Here is an 18,129-nt window from a genome sequence, read left to right on the forward strand (position 1 = left end):
GAAAAGGAGACAGACTTCCCCCGAGCGGGGAGCCCAACATGGGCTCGATCCCAGGACCCTTAGGATCATGACCTGAGCTGAAGACAGATGTCCAACTGACTGAGCCACCCAGGTACCCCATAAATAAGGAACTTTATATCACAATTTTAAAATGAGATGGCACGTGGAATATGCCTGATTCAATGTCTGGCACTCAGATAATTACTTGCAAATGTCTTCCCCACTGTGTCTGACCAGTGCTTTCAGAAAGCAGAGCTATTAAACCTTCCTGTCTTTGGGTTTCGGGGCACTAGATTTTAAAATGTTCTCTTGCATTTACAGCTTACCTTACGTGGTAAACTCAATCCCTGTTAGGTGGTGAGCATCAGTGCAAGCACAGGGCATTTACTGAACTGAGCTCAGCTTCTTACAGCCAGGAACTATGTCCCCACCAGGTACTCGCCAGCCTGTCCTTAGAAGCCTGCACACAGTGGCTCTCGGAGAGGATGGACAGGATCACAGAGCCCCGAATCCAAGTGATCTTTCCATTAATCAGCCGCTAGTCTGCTTTCTTTGAGGTGGGCTCTAGCCTTCAAAGGGATTGAGGGTTTTTCTTTTTAAAAGTCTTTTTTATTAGCAAAAGCTTGGATATACAGAAAATTAAGCTGTTCCATGTTTGTGGATAAGCCTGCTTTTTAGCCGTGATCTTCCATTTGGATCGAATAAAATGTATGGTCTTATTATTCTAAGGGAAAAATTACAGCCTGAATGAAGAAAGTGGGTCATTAATTTTAACTTATCTAAGAGTAAAAATCTACAGTTATGCCTTCCCGGTGCTATTTGTGAATATTCAGGGGCTCTGGCTACAGAAAGGTAGAACAGCTTGCTCGCTGGGGATGTTTCTTCCGGTGCCAAGAACTGTGCCATCTACGGGGATGGCAGCTGTTCCTGCCAGTGTTTGGAGGCCTCTGGAGAAACGCTGCTACGCGGCACAAGACTGGGAATAGAACAAGAAACTCATGAGAGAGGGAAGCCTGATGGAACTGGAGTAAATCAGAAAAGAAAATGCAGATCTCAGGATTAAAAAAAATCCAAAAAGCCACTCTTCTGAGCTCAGGAAGAACACATTCACAGCCGCTGAGTTCCAAGACAGTGAGATCTCTTTTCCGTTTTTGTATATCTTATTTAATATAAAATAGTTTCACCATTTAAATGAAAGGCACATATAGCTTCCCACTGCATAAGCAGTTTTTCTATTTCTTCATCACGAAAGGAAACACACTCCAGAGAAAATCAGTAAGTAATTAGAAAGAATATGATGCATTTTATGCACAATTAACTTCAGACTGTCCCTTTTTCTATTTCTGAGAAGCCGCTGTTCTCTGAGGGCACTTTTCTTTAAACACCAGATGTAGGACATCCTCTAAGTATAGCATAGGCACAAAAGAAAGCACTCTACACTTCCTCCCAGTCTTTCAGGTTACTTCTAATTAATAACAGCTACTATTTATCCAGGGCTTACTCTGTGCCAAACATTATGTTAAGCTCTTCAGGTGCAGTATCTCATTTAAATCTCAGAGCAACCGGGGTATTATGGAATTCCAAAAGTTGAAGCAATTTGCCCTGGTGATTCAGCTTTTGTTTAGAAGCCCATAGTCCTAAGAAACACCTAGAGGTCCCCTTTGTATGATGCACATAAAAATCATATGATTTTGAAAGTCACCTTTATAAAGATGTCTGTTCTCTGAGTGGGAACAGGAGGATGCTGGTAACCCACCATCTTGGGTCCTAGAACTCTGAGATACAGGAAGTCAGAATCAAAGATTTCACCATAATGCAAAGAGGGAAAGCACCCCTAGTTGACAGGTAGGCTTTTCAAGTACTAAATGCAACATGGAATCCCTTAAGACTGTATTTTTCTCTTTGTGCAAACAAACTACAACCTGAATAATAATAGTTAATACACATTTTTTCATTGTACAGATATTGTGTATAGATTGATCACCATTTAAATTTTTTCTAACTCATGCCAAAGGAAGGTAATTAAAACATTTCATTTTCAGGCAAATACTGCTCTCATCTTTATAGAATATAAAATGATTGTTCAGGTTATCTAGAAATTAGAAAAACGTTATCATTTTCTATTTACTTCCAGGAAACTGAGAAGCAGAGAAGTGGCTTACCTAAAGTTTCTCCTTTCAATGGTGATTCAATGACATATAAAAAGAATAAAAAATTACTTAGATATGTCCTTATTTTGACATTATTCTTATTGGTGGGGAGAACTATCCTCAGTTCTGATTGGGTGTTCCCATTACACCTAAATTATCTATTATCTTAAAATCTGAGATCTATAACTCTTCTATTCAAGGATAACCATATATCCCTACTTTTTCTGGGACAGTCCAGTTTATGCATATTGAGAGATACTTGTAACAATTCTCTACATCTTCTGTGAGTTTCTATGAGGTGGTCATATTCTGCAATGTGGATGTGAAGGTCCAGGAAAAGCCATCATTTCCTGAGGGCCCCCAGGCAACCTGATCTCCAAGTTCTAGGAGGGATACCCATACTACCACAAAAAATTCTCCCCTTTTTGGTTAAATTACCTTGAACTAATTTCTGTTCTTTGGCAGCAAAAAGTCTCGACCCAATTTCTCTGCCTGTATTTCTATCTACTTAATTTTTGAAAAATTTTTTATTTATTTCTGCCTGTATTTCTAAGTATTAACTTATATTTTCAAGTGACATCCTTCTTTCTATCTCCTAAATCTTACACTCTCTCCGATACCTAATAATTTATCTTGGCATTCAGAGCAAAAAGAGAGAAAAAGAGAGGATAAAGGCTTTCTGTCCAAAGGAGCATTCTAAACTCTTGAGTACAATTCTGGTTTTCTTATCTGTGCTTGGCTTCTTCTCCTGATACTGACAAAAAGGGCTTCCTGAGCTCCTCCATACGGTCAGTAACTTCAATTTCAGCTCAGTGATCCTGGTCCCAGAAAGACACAAATATTTTATCATGGGTAAATTAGCTCACCTTTTCCTAAATTCTGAATTTCCAGTTCAATGGGGTGTCATTCCGGGACAAACAACAGCAGGTCTAGATACTGAAGATGATAGCCTCAAATGAGAAACCTCTGTTTCTATAAAACTCAGAAATCATATTATAATGGGCTTTCTATGGGATTCATATTTCCCTTCTGGGTTGATTTCTGCTACTGGAGTGGGAGGAAAAAATTCAGAAAACACTATTTTGAGGTAAAGCCTCTATATTTAGGTACCCCAAATAGGACATTTAATTGCATTATTTTATAGTCTGTAGAATTAGGGTTAATACAGTAAGATTCAGCAAAAATAAATGGATATAAATCCTTTTGTTATACTACATAAACTTTCACTTAAAAGGTCTTTAATGAGATTTGTTTCAATAAAATTAATTATTCAAAAATATATCTCCATTTTCCATAGTTCAACTGAACATGAATATAATAAATTTATGCTGGAGAGCAACTCAATTAAATCTATTCAAAAAACTTACAAAATTGGAAGTCAAAGCTAATTAACTTAAGCTGGGATTAGAGAAATTAATTATACAAAAACTAAAATTTAGTTCAAGCAACAGATTTGCCTGAGGTTTGAAAATCATGTTATAATACGATACTCAACAACACCATCTCCGCCCATACTTTTATTAAAGTAGAAGTGTTTATTAGAGTTGAGAAATTATTATTTAAAAACTGAGATGGGATTCAGGTAACTGGAACTTCTGATAATGAAATCTGAGAGTCCTTCTCCCTACTTTACTTTTAAATGTAGTCCCTATTTTACATTTCATGATATTGGAATTTATACCTTAACTTTTTCTCTTTAATAAACTCTTTTAATGAGTATAACATACATCCAGAAAAAAAATACAAATAAGTATTTATAAGTTGATGAATCTTTTTATAGATAATTTAAAAAATAATTTTACTTATTTTTTGAGAGAGACCATGAGTTGGGGGAGGGATTGAGGGAGAGGGAGAATCTCATGGACTCCCTGCTAAGTGTGGAGGCTGATGTGGTGATCAATCTCATGACTCAGATCATGACCTGAGGCAAAATCAAGAGCCAGACACTTAACTGACTGAGCCACCCAGATGCCCCTATAGGTTAATTTTTAGTCAAACAATTTCACTGCTAAAAATATGTACTAAAAGGATTAAAAATCTGGGATAAAAAAAATGTCTGTTGTGGCTATACTTATAATATTCCATTATGAGAAAAAATGGAAAAGCCCTATAGTCATCAACAAAAGGTTTATTGTATTTGCCATTGTTATATTGATAAATGGAAAACCGTGGCATTAAAAGAAGGTGAAGGATGACACAGACCTAGATCCACTGCCATAAAAAGATAAAATTATTGAGTGAAAAAAGCAAATGATAAAATATCATGTTATATATCACATTATTTTCATTTATGTAAAAGTTCTTAGGCTAAAGAAAGCTCTATGAGGGGGCATCTGGTGGCTCAGTCCTTAAGCCTCTGCCTTGGGCTCAGGTCATGATCCCAGGGTCCTGGGATTGAGCCCCACACTGGGCTCCCTGCTCAGCAGAGAGCCTGCTTCTCCCTTTCCCACTCCCCTTGCTTGTGCTCCCTCTCTCATTGTGTCTCTCTCTGTCAAATAAACAGATAAAATCTTTAAAAAAAAATTTTTTTTAAAAAGAAAGCTCTATGAGTATTTACTAAATATCAACAATGATGATACCTCAAATCTGGTGGGATTTGAGGTGATTTCCAGTTTGTTTTTCTCTATTGATATTTTATTACTATATTGTTATAACACCATTTAACAAATGCTTACAACACATAAGGCACATGCATATACACGCATCTTAAATACATTAATTCACTTAAGTCTCACACATCAGTTGAGGAATGCATTATCACCTGATTATATAGACAGAAAAACTGAGGTGTACTACATTTAAGGAATTTAACCAATATAAGTTATCTAGAGCCAGTATTTATAGCCATATCTGAGTCCAAAAGCCTGTCCTGTTAACGATTAGGAGACATTTTTTTTTTTTTAAGATTTTGTTTATTGACAGAGAGAGCACAAGTAGGAAAGCAACAGAGGGAGAGAGAGAAGCAGGCTACCCACTGAGCAAGGAGCCTAATGTAGGACTCAATCCCAGGACCCCAGAATCATGACCTGAGCTGAAGGCAGATGGTCAACCAACAGAGGTACCCAGGCATTCCAGGAAACATTCCTAAAGGTATTTACCTAAGGTTAAAAAAAAACCTCATAGGATAAGTAACTCATTCTTTTTTTTTTTTTTTTTTTTTTTATTTTTATTTTTATTTTTTAATTTTTATTTTTTTTTAAGATTTTATTTATTTATTTGACAGAGAGAAATCACAAGCAGACAGAGAGGCAGGCAGAGAGAGAGAGAGGAGGAAGCAGACTCCCCGCTGAGCAGAGAGCCCGATGCGGGACTCGATCCCAGGACCCTGAGATCATGACCTGAGCCGAAGGCAGCGGCTTAACCCACTGAGCCACCCAGGCGCCCCTAAGTAACTCATTCTTAATCCTGTGAAATTTTACATTCAATTAACAGCCTCACAAAATAGAAACTTCAGACTCAGAAATATTCCAAAAGAAGTATAATAGATATATGTTCTCTTCATCCATTTACTCATTACCTCAGCAGTCACCGTACGAGGATGAGGACACAGGGATTTTTACTACCATCATTACCAAAGCCACCATGTAATGAGCACCAGGTATGTTCCAGGTGCCAGATTCTCTGAAGGTCACTTTATAGGAATTACTTTATTCAGTCAGATATGGCTCCTGCACTCAAGCATCCTGTACTCTAGTGAGTGACCACAGTTTTAGAAACAAAAAAACTGCACGGCCATATGATGAATGTTGGCATAAAGCAAGAAGGGACTGTCTCTTCTGCAAGGAGTAGGTTGGTCTTGAGGCACAGAGAGAAACTCGGCACAGAGAGAAACACGGGGGTGGGGGGAACTGAGCGGCAGGAAGAGCACCAGGACCAGCGGAAAGCCTATGAAAAGATGGGCAGGTAGAAAACTGCGGGTCTCTTTCTAGGAACCACAGGGACTGGGGTATAGCTCTTGGGAGGGGATGCTGTGTGTTACAGGAGTAACCAGGTCCTATTCAAAGAAGATCTTGTAGAAGATTATTCTCTTTCCAAGAACCCTGGGCACTTTGCCCCCATGAAGAATGATGCTCACTTTCCAAACCACCATTTCAGTTTTGCAGGCGGGGGAGAAGGAGAAAAGAGAGGCAGCAAGGTTAGGGGACCCAACAGGGAAGATGACTTAAACTCACGTGGAAACAATTTCATTCTAATGAAAAAAAAACCTTCTGAATAAATTGTCACATTAATCTTTTCCTCAGCAAGACAAAATAATACACATCAAGCTCCAATAATTTAATACTTTGGGCAAAGGAGCAGGTTTTAAGGAGAGTTTAATGACGCAGTGCTGAAATGAGGTCTCCAACTTCAATGTAATCTATTTCTTGTGAAGTACAACGTTCCCAAAGGAACACATTCATTTAAAAGGCTTAAGCGTGAGAGATTTATATTCGCTCAAACAAATCTAATTAAACTGAAACACCTTCTGAAGGCAAAGCAGTAGTAATATGTGGCTCATATCTCTCTAAATTTGATATATTCAGAAAACAGGATGTTCTCTTGAATCCTAAATCCTGACAATTCTGAAAAATACGGACTTCAGAGAAGTGAGAGGAGACATACATTTATGTTTTGCTCTGATTGTTAGTGTTTCTGTGAAAGTTGTCCCAATTGCTACAGGTTGGTTCACTTGATCAAAATGAAGGAGGTGCCTTGGATAATTTCCCGTTACCTGAAGGGCATAGAAGGAGCGAATGGAGGCAGAAGTATAATCCACCTCTTAACAGCTCATTAACATTGCAAAGAAATCATGTTTTCCTAGAAGGCTGGAGCATTACAGCCCACCTCTCTTGGTGGTTTTGTTAGTCTCATAAGTGACTAGGACTCAGCTGACCACTGACCTGGAATTCCTTCTTCCAAGAACATCGGTACATGCTGGGAGTCAAGACTTCCCCCAAACTAGTGAGACTCAGCTTCATGTTTGCCTCTTTCATACAATGATCTAATTAGATCTCTACTCCAAATCCCTCTGTTACTAGACGTTTTCCTCACTTGAAAGTATTTTCCTTGACATGCCCACAGAGACAGCCAGACACCCAATCAGTCATCAAAGGACTTGCTCAAAGTGCCTAACTCCCCTCCTCCAAACTTCACCTTCTCTTTAAAAAAAAAAAAAGAAAGAAAGAAAAAAAAAGATTAAAGTCTTGTCAGTCAATCAGTCCTGTAGAATCAGGGTTAAATCATGCACATCTGGAAACTTCTAAAGGCTGTGTCACACCGAGTCTGGCACTGCCTCGCTGCGTGGCATGGCAGGCGGGTAAGATGGGTGAAGACACTGAAACTCACACTTGGAGACCTGTCTGAGGATTCTAGGGAAGGGAGTGGCAGAGCCCGAACCCCAACTCCCATCTCCTGATCCCAAAGCCTCTTTCTAGCAGGGATGGGGTTGGAAGGGGACTCCAGCTACTTTGCGTAAAACCTGTTCAAATCACCCAGAGCCCAACCACCTCCCACTCTCTCCAAAATAATTCCCCAGCTCCTAATTCTCATTCTAGACTCTGGAGTAGTGAAGGCAGATAAAAATCCAAGTGGCAACTTTAAAAACTGCCTTACCTGAGTACAGTCCTACTTTCTCAGTCACTTCCTTATGTGTTAATGTAGGAATATATACGTAAAGAATTTTTTTCATTTATAAAAACCACACCTGGTAGGTCGGCTATGGTCTGATCACATAGTGTTTGCTAGGTTTGGGGGAAATGGCCTCATCCAAATTTTCCATCTCGCAGTTTGTAAAACACAGAAGAAAGATGATTTTGATATTTTTTATGCCACATATTCAAACAAACACACCAAGACGTATGTACCAGTATGTTGTAGTATTATTTGTACTGGCGTATAACTAGTATATATCATAAATGACATATCATTCAGTAGAAAAGGTATGTACAATATGATTCTGCTTGTTTACATTAATTTTAAAAATCTGTCCTTTGCACAATGATGAGACAATGCATTAGACCAACAGGGAGGATGGTAAGTTGACTGGGGTTACCTGGAGAGGAGTAGTATTACAGAGGTAAAAGAGGGAAGAGTATTACTCTTACCTGCACCATTAGAATTTTTTATGATTACATGATTATTATTTTTTTAAAGATTTTATTTATTTATTTGACAGACAGAGATCACAAGCAGGCAGAGAAGCAGGCATAGAGGAGGAAGCAGGCTCCCTGCTGAGCAGAGAGCCCAATGCGGGACTCGATCCCAGGACTCTGAGATCATGACCTGAGCCCAAGGCAGCGGCTTAACCCACTGAGCCACCCAGGCGCCCTACATGATTATTTTAAAAACATGTAAAAAAGTATAATCTGTGAGGTAAAAAAAAGAAAAAATAGCAGTAAGAATTAACATCTTTATGACAATTTGGTATACTAGGAAATCATTTAGAATTAAAATTTATTTGCTGGGGCACCTGGGTGGCTCAGTGGGTTAAGCCTCTGCCTTCGGCTCAGGTCATGATCTCAGGGTCCTGGAATCGAGCCCCCCATCGGGCTCTCTGCTCAGTAGGGAGTCTGCTTCTCCCTCTCTCTCTGCCTGCTTCTCTGCCTACTTGTGATTTCTCTGTCAAATAAATAAATAAAATCTTAAAAAAAATCTATTTGCTAACATAATACTTTTGAATCATAGTCAGAAACATAAATGGGGAGGGGCAAGAAAACTTAGTGTCAAAATAATTTTAAATTATGATATTTAAACGTTGTGCAAAATTCTGAGCCTTCAGCTGAGAAATCCTCCTCTTCTCCTACCTTAATTTTTCTAGCCACAGCCCCTACGTTATGTCAATCCCATCCACTTGGCATTTAAAAGAGACATATGGAAACAGAGTTTAAGGGCAGGAAGTATTACAGACCATGTAAGGATCACTTCTCCTTTCTTTTCGTGGATTCCAGGAGACACTCAATGTTATTTGTCTGACGAAATGGCTAGTTCCATCACTGAGCACACTACTTTATTTCATGCAATTGGTGTGGAATATGAACTGAATAGCAAATGGTCGTATCTTCTACAATAAGGTTCCTGGTACTTTTGTCAATGTCCTTCTATGACAGGAGCAAAAATTCGCATCTAGACTCCTAATAAGATCTGTTATATACTGACTAGTTAAAAGCTCACGTAGGTTCCACCTTCAGAGATTCTTATCTAGTAGGATGGTATAGAGTGTGGCTATCTAGGTGAACCTGTCCCATGATTCTGATACACTAATCTGGTTGACAGCAACCTACACAGCTGAAGAGATTTGTTTGGTAAAATTTTTGAGAAAGGATTTACAGCTTTTATGTTCCCCAGAATAGAGATCAGAAATTCCTTAGGCTAAGTCATGAGCTGAAGCTTGAAAGCAAAAATTTAGACCTCAGAAACACAGAACATTAAGTTTGAAAGATTTTTAAAGATATTATTGACTTCTCTTCTATTTTATAGTTAAGAGATGCCAAGAGAGATTAAGGGATTTATCCGGAAAAAAAAAGTTAATTAAAAATGTATCTGGTATCACAAGCTATCTCTCTTACAAAAAAATAGTACATTTAAAAAAAAGATTTTATTTATTTATTTGACAGAAATCACAAGTAGGCAGAGAGGCAGGCAGAGAGAGAGAGAGAGGGAAGCAGCCTCCCTGCTGAGCAGAGAGCCCGATGCAGGACTCCAGCCCAGGACCCTGAGATCATGACCTGAGCCGAAGGCAGCGGCTTAACCCACTGAGCTACCCAGGAGCCCAAAATAGTACATTTTAAACAAATAATAACTAGTATTCTTGTTTTTCCATTCTGTCATCTTCACCTTTGAATTTCAAGTCAATTACCTAAAGTTATTAAGCATTTAAAAAAATCTATACAAAGAAGAGACATCTGATCTAAAGAAGGATTTTTACTTAGGATAATAACACAAATAATGTCATGAACTTATGTCAAAACAGTTGGGCTAGGTTTTTTAAATGTCTGTGGAAGTACCCTGAATAAAATACATGGGCAAAAGAATGAAAGGACGGAAATGCACATCAGCATCAAGGACTCAGTTAAGCAGTTCAATGCAGCTGGATCTTCTAATAGTGAAGCAGTTGCAGAAGCTGCAAAGGCAGGTCAAAGATATCTTCTGAAGGGCTTTGGATATTATGATAAGGAGTTTCGATTACCCCATTAATGAGTATTCTTCTGTGTTATACTTAAATTTCATTTTAAAACAAAATAAATAAAATCTTTTTACAAAATGGGGGGCGGGGTGTCTGGGTGGCTCAGTCAGTTAGAAGTCTGACTCTTGGTTTTGGCTTGGGTCATGATCTCAGGATCATGAGACTCTCTCTCTGCAGCCCCCAGCCCCACCATGCTCTCTCTAAATGAATAAAATCTTAAAAAACAAAACAAAACAACAGATAACCTGAATAGGTACTGAAAAAGCATTTGACAAAATACAACTGTCAAATTGTGATTTAAAAGGAAAATCCTTGTACCAAATTAGAAATGGAAAGGCATCTCCTAGGCTTGATAAAAGGCATGTATCAAAAACCTACATATAGGTAAGGTCTTCTTTAATCATCCAACACCAAATGGCTTCTGAGATTGGTGACCAAAAAAAAAAAAAAAAAAAAAAAGAGAGAGAGAGGGAGAAAGAGAAAAACGAAGGAAGGAAGGACGATAAAGGTCATAAAGATTGAAGAGGAAGAAATAAAACTCACTTACACAGATGAAATGATCAATTATCTCTAGAAAATGCTAAGGAATCAACAAAAAAAAAACCTACTAGAACTAGTAGGTTACTTTAGCATGATTATAGGATACAAGGTCAAAATGCAAATACATGAAAATCAATTGTATTTCTATATACTAGCAACAAATAAAAATGAAACAATAAAAAAATCCACTTATAAAAGCACAGAATATGAAATAGGTAAGAATACATTTAACTAAAAATGGAAAAGTTCTGTACTGAAAATTATGAAACATTTCAGGAAAATAATTAAATGGAGAGACACTACATTCATAATTTGGAAGATTCAGTATTGTCAAGATGCCTAGCCTCCCTAAATTAAACTATAGATTCAATACAATTACCTATCAAAATCCAAGGAGACTCTTAAAAAAAAAAAAAAAGAAATGTACAAGTTGGTTCAAAGATTCATACAGAAACTCAAAGGACCTAGAATAGCCAAGATAGTTTTCAAAGTAAGAACAAAACAAGGACATAGCACTACCTGAATTCGAGACTTGCTATAAAGACACAGTAATCAGGATAGTGTGGAAACAGCATCAAAGATAGGGAGATTAATAGAAGAGGACTTCTATATAGACATACAGCTATATGGTAATTTCATTTTTGACAAAGGTGCAAAGGAAATCAATGAGGGGAAAAAAGTCTTTTCAACAAATGGTGCTGATCAACTAGGAACTCACATGGAAAAAAAACCCATCAACCCTTATCTCACAGCACACACAAAAATTAATTCAAGATGGAACATAGAACTAAACACAAAAGCTAAAACTATAAAGTTTTCAAAAGAAAATATAGGATAATATTATTGTAATTATTGGAGGGAAGCAAAGATCCTTAGCTAGGACAGTAACTATAAAAGAAAACATGAATAAATAATGATTTCATCAAAACTAAGAAGTTCTGGGGCGCCTGGGTGGCTCAGTGGGTTAAAGCCTCTGCCTTTGGCTCAGGTCATGATCCCAGGGTCCTGGGATTGAGCCCTGCATTGGGCTCTCTGCTCTGCGGGGAGCCTGCTTCCTCCTCTCTCTCTGCCTGCCTCTCTGCCTACTTGTGATTTCTCTCTCTCTGTCAAATAAATAAAATCTTAAAAAAAAAAATTAAAAAACAAAACTAAGAAGTTCTATACATAAAAAGATACATTAAAAAATAGACAAGCACAGACTGAAAGATCCATAAATCATGTATCTGACAAAGAATTAGTATATCTATAATAAACTTCTACATTCAGTTCAATTTAAAAAGACAACCTAATTAAAAATGGAAAAAAGACTTAGACACTTTATAAAATAATCTGAAAGGCTGTTGAAAAATAAAAATGCTTAATTTCATCAGTCATCAAGAAAATGTAAACTAAAGGGGTGCCTGGGTGGCTCAGTTGGTAAGGTTAAGCGTCTGCCTTGGGCTCAGATCATGGTCCCAGGGTCCTGGGATGGAACCACGCACCAACTCAGCAGAGAGCCTGCTTCTCCCTCTTCCTCTGCCTGTTGCTCTGCCTACTTGTGGTCTCTATCTCTCTGTCAAATAAATAAATAGAATCTTAAAAGAAAGGGAAAAAATGTAAATTAAAGTCACAATGAGGAACCATTACAAAGCCACCAGAGAAGCTAAGGTTATGGAACAACCAGAATCCAGAATGCCCATACACTGCTGGTGGGAATGTTTAATAGCCCAACTCTTTGGGGAAAAGGGCCGGCGCATTCTTTTTAAGCTAAACACACAACTACCTTGTGACCCACTAATTTACTATTAATATTTATCCAAGAAAAAGGAAAATATTTGTCCTCAAAAAGACTTGTCACACAAATGTTCCTAGCAACTTTATTCAAAACTCTGCAAAAAAATCCAAAAGCCCATCCACAAATAAACTGATAAGTAGATTGTGGTAGTTATTCAATGTACTATTATTCAGAAACAAAATGGGACAAACTACTAATACACGCAACAGCACAGATAAATCACCAACATGCAAAGTGAAAGAAGTTGGACACAAAAGAGTACTACTATACCATCCCATATATATGAAGGTCTACAACGGGAAAAACTAACGAAAGGAAAAAATAAAAAATACATCAATATAGTATTTTCCTCCTGGGATGGGAGAAGTTCCAATGGGAGAGTACATGAGAGAAAAGTTTCTGGGGAAAGAGAAATGATCGATGTCCGGATTATTCAGGTGTATACAGCTGTCCAAATTGTACAGAGAAGATCTGTACATTTCATTTTTTGTAAATTTTGCCCCCCCCCAATACAAATGTAACAATTGTGTAGGGATGGACACCTGGAGGGGTAGTTGACACAGAAATGACTGAGTGTTGACCACTGCTGAACCATGTGAGGGCTACACAGGATTTTATTACATCATTCTGCTTACTGTACAGATGCCCAAAAATATCCTTAATAAGAGCTGGGTTTGTTTGTTTTTTTTTTTAAAAAGAAGGAAAACCACATATGGGTATAACTTCCTACCTAAGCTTTTCCTAATAGAATACCTTTTGATTTTTAACCCTCAACTTTATAAGGATCTACATATACTCTCAATCAAGTATTTTTCAGTAATGTTTATCCCCAATAGAAAGAAAAACACTTTAAACAGAATGTGTGAGGGAAGAGTCCCAAGCATCTTCCAGGTACAGGATCGCAAGATGATGTTCTGAACCACAGACTCAGTAGTAACAAGGAGGGTGTACAGGCTGGATGTTGGCGGAGCAAACAGAGACCATTTCACTGCACACAAATGTAACCATGTTAGCCATCATACTATTTGGTGATTCTGAAACGATAGTAGACATGTCACATCCTAACAGGTTTATGTGTTACTTATAAGCAATTATTTTTATTCATTTTGCTAGTAGTATAGAAAATCGGGGGAGGGAGAATGGGGGTTGATGTGTAATCTATAAATTCTCCTGACTTAAAATAATGAGAAATAGGCTCATGGGGGCTCTCTGGGGTGGAACATCCGATTTTCACTTTGGGTTACTGATTTTAGGCCTATCTCTTAAAAACTATAACTAAAACACATAGATACAACCACATTTTTTATGAGTTAAAGCAGCTGTCTGACATTGTTAGTGAGTCAAAATTGGAATAAGAATTTCATTAACACTTTTCTTTCAGGCTTCGTGCCTTAAGATTGCATAGTGTCTGTAAGAGATTTCCACTGTGCCAATGGGTCAAATACAGATACAAATTATATGTTGAATTGATATGCTCTCTCTCTCAAATAAGTAAATACAATCTTAAAAAAAAAAAACAAAAAACGAAAGCACATCTTTCTTGACTGCATTTCAGTATGGTCATTATGATGGCGATGAGTAGGACTCGAAGAAAATAGGGAAGAAACTGGAAAAAGCAGGAACGGAGGCCTGGAGAACTACCCCCAATGTCGCATATGAGCTGACGGAAAACTGTAGGAAGGACAGTCTTGCTAAAAACCAATTATTCTTTCCAAGTGGCAACTTTCTCCCCCAGCATATGTTCCTATCCCTACTTTTTATATTCTTTCCACGGTCTTCTCTCGCACTTTCTCTCATGTACTTTATCTCTGATGTTAAGACAATGTGGCTCATGGTAGCAATCCCACATAAAGCTTTTGTAGAGTGATGAGCACTGCAGTAATAAAAATTAAATGATTGTCATTTCTCCATAAGATCAGTAAGAATACTGACTTTCAGTCTGAATATTTCAGCAGTATAAAGACAATGAAGTGTGACTAAATAATTCAAAACTCTTCCCCCAAGATGCCAGGGACGGAAACCCAAAATGGCAGCAACTGAGCTCCAGGACTACACAGCAGGACACAGACAAGAATGAGGCCACCCAGAATGAGGAGAATACGTTCTCCATTATTTCCTGCAGCTTGAAAACAAAACCTTAACTTTCCTGCAGCTTGAAAACAAAACCTTAACTTCAGGAGGAAAGCTCCTAAGATTCGAAGTTCAGAGAAGTTCTCAAATTGGGCAAGAAAAACCTCAAAAAAGGATTATTTTTCTTCTTTGATTCTTGAGGGATGGCTCTAATTTCACCAACTGCATTCTTTCCTAATTGAATTCAGAGCAGCATTCAATTTTAAAATGACAGTAAGAGCAACAAGGTATTGTATTCAGAAACTGTCTCAGCTAGTTTGAACTAGTACCAGGCCAACTGCATGAATCTAGATCTACTGAAACTATGAATGATGAGAGATTTACCTAGTACTTTTTAAGTAAGTTCTATGCCCAATGTTGGGCTTGAGCTCACAACCCTGAGATCAAGAGGGCCACATTCTACCGACTGAGCCAGCCAGGAGCCCCACCTACTACCTTTTAGAATCATTATTAGTCCAGAATGAATCAGAGTCAGAAAAGGTAGTGTTTGCAGGCTGATTCTACCCCTTCCCACCTCAGCTTCCTTATCTGTAAAATGGGGATTAAAATAGCACCACTTTCATAGGTTTGTTGTAAAAGTCAGGAGAATGCACGGAAAGAACTTAGCACTGATTTGAAAACACTAAGTATTTGGTGTGAGCTCAATTCCTCGTATGGCTTCTCTAACCCCCAAAAGTTTTCTTAATGAGGACATCTTTTTGTCACTCATATTGGATATCACACAGTAGACGAGACACAGACAGCTACTGATTATATGCCGGAATAACCGGGGCTGTACTTTGAAGCAAGGAAAATGTCACACACACAGCAGAGACCCCACTACTGTTGGATGTGTGAGGCTGTCCCGTTAGGCAGCACCACATTCTTCTGTTGACTTCCAGAGTTGTGAATTAGGCTGTAGACTATTTTTAGAGTCCCCAAAGGGGGTCACTTTAGCTTTGCATATGGGAAGGTCATATTCAGGATCTGCTAACAGTATTTATTTTTGTCAGGCTTCATCAGCCGTTTTTTAACAAGTGCCTTAAGCCATAACAAACATGTCAGACGTTACTTATTTAAAATGTCAAGTATGTTTTAACACTTATAAAACCATTGCCACAGGTCAATCCATTTATTTTTGCACTTTTAGCTATTACAAAATACCCACCTCTTAATAAAACTAGGGAAAATCATTTTATTGCAATTTTGCCCATCTTTTAGTCTTCTTTCTTCTCCTCAAACTAGTGTTTCTATAATGGGATGTTTTATTAAATGAGGTCTTTTAGGGCATAATTATTGCATTAAGAAGCACACTTTATAAAATTACATCCATGTATGGTAATAATGTGAAAGAGCCAACCTAAGAGGACAGATGCTTTTGACTGAGAATTAGAGCCTTATCTGTGGATGTACAAAAGCTAGTGATTTGTTTACTATTCTCCTGCGTGTCTAAATCACATTGAAGTTCTTCCGGAAGATTTCAAGAATAATGCCCTGGCAAGAAGAGCGTGAGGAGTGGGTGCTGAGACCAGGGTGGTGTGCAGAGCCCTGAGGTAGAAGATTTCTCCTGACGCAGCTTCATGGATCAGGGCCAGTCACTGACATTTTATGTCAGGGTTTTATCCTCTTAAAAAATAAATATAATGAGACAATAAGATCTGAGTTTACCTGTGGTTCTATGTCTTCATCCCTGGCAGATATGGGAAGGCTTCATGCTTTTTATTTGCAGTGAGTCTTAAGTAAACATATTAGACACGGGGAAAATAACAACATTTAGCTTTGGCTCTGCTGCAGGTGAATGTTTCAAAGGGAACGCACGATGTCGGTCTCACAGGGTGTGGGAGCAGATGAGCCTTGGCTCTCTGTGCTAGCCCTGTCCCTGGTCCGGCTTGTGTCCCCCACACTGCTGCTTCTGGCTGCTTTTGTAACCCGACAGATCACTCCAATCCCCCACCCGATGTTATCCACTCGCTCTTCCCTCACTTGCACCATAGGGAAGATTATAAATAAATCCTATATTCATAGGACAGCACCATGCCCAGGCCTGTGTATTTTCTGGGACTAATTGCTCAGGGAAAGCCAATACTCTGGTGCAAGTCTCATTCCAGTCTACATGGTAATTATATGCTAATGCCTTTTGAAATTAATTCAGAACCCCCCACACTGGCATCGCAGTAAAGAGTAAAGAAGCTGAGATTTAATCACATTGTCTTTTGGGGGCTTAATTTGAGATTTCTTTTATACATGAACTGGGCCATCGATTGGCAGAACTCGCTGGCTGCTCCTTTGCTGTTAACAATGCAGTCCCACAGCAACAAAACTGCTGGCCACTGGCGTGGGGAAAATCAGTCACGGCCAGGCTCTCGGGAAGAAGCAGAGCTTCTGACTTCAAAGAAGCGTGTTCGACCAAGTTCTTTTCTAAGTTCTACAAATTAGCCAAATACTTAGGCCTGAAAATAAGTCCGATCCACTCTAAATAAAAGGAGGCTCACAGCTGAGCAAGAACATTAACAACAGCAACAAAGCAGTCCTAAGAAATGGTAAGAACAAACGGTGGAGCTTTAGAAACAATCAAGACACAGTTACCTTGACCTCCTAGAGAAGCCGCAAAAATAAATGGAGTGTGTGGGTAGGTGAGCAAATATACAAGATTTGCTCCAGCCCAGAAATCTAGTAAGTATAATCTAAAAGCCCCCTATAAAAGCCTCCCACACAATGCAGTATCCTTCCACAACCCAACACACCGCAATATCCAAAAAACAGCCATTTTAACATAGGCTTGTAGCTTTCCCAGTACTCATTAAGTCAATTTCCTGTTCTCAGTTCGAATGGACATTGGATTTGATATCATGTGGTATACAAATTCCTCACATATTATAGAGGAATGATTAAAATTTTTTCTCAGCTATAAAAAGAAACGAGGGAAATTTTGCCCACATAAATTTTTTCCCGTCACCCCTGACCGAGAGCCAAAGGTCACATGAGAGGATGGGTTATAACTGCCTAAGAATCCCATCTGTGCATTTTTCTGTTCTTTCAGTTTTTTAGGATGCTACATGAAGCTCTTGAGGAAGATGATTGCTTCCTTTTGGGACACACTTCCAGAGACACATGTACTCATACAAACTAAAAATACTCCCAATACACAAATCCATATGAAAATATTATTTTACAAATAGTATCAGATGAAATGTATTACTTTGTGCCAGATACTATGGCAAAATCTGACCTGTCTTCTCTCATTAGTTCTCACAATGCCCTCTGAAGTTTATGCTATACAATCTCTAGACTGAAAGCTCTATGAGAACAGGTACTATGGATTTTGTTCACCAAAGTAAAATGAGCACCTTGCTCCTACACTGCTTCCTACATGACAGATGCATGGCAAGATACTT

The 18,129-nt window shown here is 38.4% G+C and overlaps 1 protein-coding gene and 1 long non-coding RNA gene across 9 annotated transcripts in view; one reads left to right on the forward strand and one right to left on the reverse strand.

Moving 5' to 3' along the window:
• The window catches only part of PATJ (PATJ crumbs cell polarity complex component), a 373,536-nt gene that overhangs the window by 136,524 nt on the left and 218,883 nt on the right, over positions 1-18,129 (reverse strand). The gene's annotated exons all lie outside the window — the stretch shown is intronic.
• Positions 5,140-16,381, forward strand: LOC116567524. Its single transcript, XR_004276245.1, has 3 exons — positions 5,140-5,240; positions 14,630-14,982; positions 16,200-16,381. It is a non-coding gene; the product is annotated as an uncharacterized LOC116567524 (long non-coding RNA).

Source organism: Mustela erminea, chromosome 10 (genome assembly GCF_009829155.1).
Source record: "Mustela erminea isolate mMusErm1 chromosome 10, mMusErm1.Pri, whole genome shotgun sequence".
Taxonomy (NCBI): domain Eukaryota; kingdom Metazoa; phylum Chordata; class Mammalia; order Carnivora; family Mustelidae; genus Mustela; species Mustela erminea.